Here is a 4,752-nt window from a genome sequence, read left to right as displayed (position 1 = left end):
AAACAAATCTTGTTGTATCTTGGGTGGGCCAGTGTGCCAATTAATAATAACACACGCACAGGTCGTTTAATGATCGTTTAGTTACTTGGTTAGATATTTGACCAATTGACTAATAATAAAGAAGTGGAATTGAACCTATGCGTGTGTTATTATTAATGGTGTAATAAAGGCAGCGAGCTGGCATGAATCATGCCGACGAAATGCTTAGCGGTATTTCACTCGTCTTTACGTTCTGAGTTCAAATTCCGCTAAGGTCGACTTTGCCTTTCATCCTTTCGGAGTCGATAAAATAAGTACTAGATGAGTGCTGGGATCGATGTAATCGACTTGGCCCCTCTCCCGAAATTGCTGGCCTTGTGCCAGAATTTGAAATCATTATTATTGGCGAAATAACTCTCTCAAGACAGCAAAATTTAGCATTAGAAAATGTAACAATTACAAAATTAAAACTGCAAATTCTTAATTTCATTTACTAATTGATAGCTAAACGACAGGTATCCTTGATGTGATGTAGGTGAGGTAGAAGTTATTAATTGGTTAGTAGCGATATGGTGCTCTACTGGTCCTTCCCTCCCACTCGGAGAAATCTGACGAGACTGAGAAAAAGAGCCGGTACTCCGTCGGTTACGATTTGAGTGTCCCAGTTGATCCGATCAACAGAAGAGCCGGCTTATAAAATTAACGTGAAAGTGGCTGAGCACTCCACAGACCCGCGTACTCTTAGTTCTCGTGGTGATTCAGCATGACACAGAATGTGACAAGGCTGACCCATGTTTTGCCAGCTGAGTTAACAGGAACAACGTGAAATAAAACGTCTTGCTCGAGGGCACAACGCGCCGCGGGTATCGAACTCACGACCTTACGTGCGTGAGCCGAATACCCTAACCACTAAGCCACGTACCATCACTGGCGTGATTGAGAAACTAAGTCAACAGCAGGTTGCTTATCAATGTCATCAGCAGGTCTAGCAGCTGGAAAAGGGTTAGGACGAATTGGCTTGAACAATGAATTGAGTTTCAGTTGTATACCTTGCAGATATTGTTTCAAAGTAATGAGTTTCCTTAAGGGTCTACAATGCTGATAATCTTACTGAACATCAGTTCCTGTTGACAAATCAAGGAACAGAGTGAAGTTACCAAAGGATTCTCATACAACAAAGTTTGGATTTCTTGGGTAATAGTTCGTCGCCTTCATCATTGTTTCCCAACTTGGGGCCATAGTAAAGGTCATTGGGGCCGAAAAGTTTAGGACGTGGGGGCACATAACTACCACTATGTTTCTTTCAAAAATGTTCTATTACTCTCTGAAACCCTTTAAAATTTACTTACGAATCATACATACAAACACACACACAATGTATTTTCTATATCTTAAGTTTCTTTGACAAAAAGGAAAGGAAGGATTCATTTGACATTTTGATAATAATTTATCATTGACGAACAAAATATTAAGTTGGCCTTAGAAAGTCTGGTATGAATTAAATATGCTACTGCTTTGAAGTTCGTATATGTAGTGACAATCTCTAAGAGTAATTGTATTCATCGCTGTGTTGAAATTTGAAACAATATTGTAATGTTTTTGTATAGTACCACATGGTTCTGGGTTCAGTCCCACTGCGTGACACCTTGGGCAAGTGTCTTCTACTATAGCCTCGGGCCAACCAAAGCCTTATGAGTGGATTTGGTAGACGGAAACTGAAAGAAGCCCGTCGTATGTGTGTGTGTGTGTGTGTGTGTGTGTGTGTATGTGTGTGTCTGTGTCTGTGCGTGTGTGTCTGTGTCTGTCCTCCTAGCATTGCTTGACAACTGATGCGGGTGTGTTTATGTCCCCGTCACTTACCGGTTCAGCAAAAAGAGACCGATAGAATAAGTACTAGGCTTACAAAGAATAAGTCCCGGGTCGATTTTCTCGACTAAAGGCGGTGCTCCAGCATGGCCGCGGTTAAATGACTGAAACAAGTAAAAGAGTAAACAGCTTCGAAAAGAAATCCTAACTGCAAAATATGTCATATTCTACCGTTCTGATATATTTGAAAAGCTAAATTTGCTGAACAAACAGCAACAAGATAAAAATATAAATCATTTAATTTAAAGAGAGATTACTACTGCTTTCTTTGAAAAATTTAATCTATTCAGCGTAAATATTAGTCGTAAGGAGTCGATGTACTTTCAAACCTTTGTCACGACTGAGGAGAAGCTGCAATAAGATGATTATTTAGTGTACACTGAACATTTGAAAAAATTGTACAATGATATGGATATTAGGTTCCAGTATCTCCTGGAAATGAACATTCCAAGTTACGTGGTAGATCCATCTGGTACAAAAGCACCTGTTGTTGGTGCTAGACTAAACGAAAGTCTTGCTGAATCACACAGTGATAAAACTGCTCAAGCTGAATTTAATCATGGGCTCGATAACTTATGGGCAAGTAGTGAAAATGCTGTGAAATTCCTATTGGTTTGGCAGGAATAGAATTATATTTCATTGCCTTTCCTACTTCTTTCGTAGCTGAGTCAGACTTTAGCCGTGTATCTTTCCGACTGTTAAAATCTTGCAGTCGCGTAGAAATTTTAAGTAGAGATGATCTTCATTTGTAAGTAACAAGCACAGACTTCATTTTGAAAAACTTGCGAAACTGCATCAACCACAAGGATCTCGCCAAATAAATATTGTAATAGGTAATATTATACGTCTTTTTTATATATATATAAAACACTTATATTTATTTTTGTGTTCAAAAAGTAATCATTCTTTGGAAGTTATAAATTTTCTTGGTGTCAACTAAAGTTTTTGTTATGCGTGTTAATCAGAAAAATAATGTATGATTAGAAATAGGTGTTTTGTTGAACTCACAAAATATCTTTATATAGAATAATATAAAATAAATGTGCAATTAACAGGCATTGTTATTCTTATAGAGTTTATTACATTATTAATTTTAAAAATCACCTTTGAAAAATTGTTTAATGTTTCTTATAAATATTTTGCTCAAAAATTTTCATTACAAATTATCAATTTTTAAATATCTTTAGAAATAAATTTCCGATGAATTAATAAATTTAAAGCAATATTTAAAATTATTTGATTGATTTTACAAATTTTATTTTTACTAAATGTTTTTAATTTTCTTTCAAAAGTGACACGTTTTTTTCATATACCATTCATTACAAAATTTAGATACTTTTTTCGCTATTAATGTCACAAAAAAATTAAAAATTCTAGGAGAGAGACATAAATAAAAAAAGAATTGGGATTGACTGGCGTTCGTCACCCTCGCTGTTCCAAACGAGAACTTCAATCACTATTTCTTTTATGAACACTCAGAATCTATAATCATTCGTTGTGTTTTCTAGTCAGTTTCTGACCATGTCTTTTTTGTTGTTTTTTTTTTACCTTTTGACAATGAAAATTCATCGCTTTGAATCTTTCCCAATCGTATTTTGTCTCTTCATTGTACAGACGTTTCTTCTAAGCATTGTCGAGAGTAAAAGTCTTCAGTGACTCCTAAGAAATTACTGAATTAAATATTATATGTTTAAGGATGTAATTCTTGATACCATTGAGAGTGCTTTACCTTTGTGTATCTTTCCTAAGATCTTGCTCCTCTGCTACCACGAGAACTTCATCTGAAATATCTTACTTGGTGTAAGCCACAATTATACCTTGATTTATTGACTGGATCATGCAGGTAACACTTAGTGGTGAGAACATGCACCCTATTTTACCATCGTTACTGGAGGGCTGGTGGTTACCTGAGTGAACAGGTTCATTTTTATGGTGATTTCACCTCATCGGCAAGCTGTTTGAAGATATCCTCCTGCTACTTACGTGCTTCATGAATGAAATGCGAGAAAAAGTACTCATGAACCATGATTAATGAAATGGTAATAATGCCCTGGTAGCTGGTGCATTATGCTTCAAAACTTGTAGATACGTAACTTCTTTAAGACTGCCAGCTAAAGGGCGCATACCATCGATGTTCGTACAGTACAACACCGAAATACATTCTTTGCTTAATTTAAGACGAGCTATGAAGGTTTCATTCTTGAAAGCTTGGGTATTCCTTGGCAGTAACCGCAAATAATCCCATTTCCAGTCCGTTATACATTTGCGGGATAAAGTAATCCAATTCCTTCCAAGATGTTTCGATTTATTCGTTTCGGTGCACTACATGCTTTGCCATTTATAATTTTATTAATCATTCTGTCAAGAATTCTAAATCGCCATAAATAATCTTCACTGGCTTCAAAATTGTTGAAGCTCATATGGCTCGCTAGGCAGTAACACTTGGAATTTCTAGTCTACAGATTGTTACCACAGGATTCTTGATGGATAACTCTCTTTGTTATTGCCACCTTAAATCTGTATCTTTTGCAAATCCCTTATATTTCCTTCCACCAACAGAGAATGATTTATAATTTATTCTTTAATGCGTTTCAGCTATGCAGCTGCAGATAAGCCGGTTGCATCAATATATTTCAAAGTTAAACAGTTGATTTTTAGTCCAACGTTTGCTTGTTAACATGATACTCTTCACAGACTCTTGTCACCGAAGAACCAATCTCTAATTTCTATAAATTCCAGTTTCTGGTTCGCCAATATAATCATATGCTTCTTTGGATTATTATTCTCCCCTGAAGCCATGACGTAAAATGCAAAGCTAAAAGATGTCGAATCAGAGAAATAGATATTCTTTTCTACTCTAGGCACAAGGCCCGAAATTAATTTTTTTTTGTGTGTGTGTGTGTGGGG

The 4,752-nt window shown here is 36.2% G+C and overlaps 1 protein-coding gene across 1 annotated transcript in view; it reads left to right on the top strand.

Annotated features, from left to right (window-relative positions):
* Window positions 1–2,576: 2,576 nt before the first annotated feature.
* The window catches only part of LOC106874506 (nuclear transcription factor Y subunit alpha), a 27,870-nt gene continuing 25,694 nt past the window's right edge, over window positions 2,577–4,752 (top strand). Inside the window, exon 1 of the mRNA XM_052968170.1 lies at window positions 2,577–2,678. The gene's annotated coding sequence lies outside the window, so the exon portion shown is untranslated. The remainder of the gene's footprint in view (window positions 2,679–4,752) is intronic.

The sequence above is a fragment of the Octopus bimaculoides genome, chromosome 5, assembly GCF_001194135.2.
Source record: "Octopus bimaculoides isolate UCB-OBI-ISO-001 chromosome 5, ASM119413v2, whole genome shotgun sequence".
In the NCBI taxonomy this organism is placed as follows: Eukaryota; Metazoa; Mollusca; class Cephalopoda; order Octopoda; family Octopodidae; genus Octopus; species Octopus bimaculoides.
This window is presented reverse-complemented; position numbering and strand designations above follow the sequence as displayed.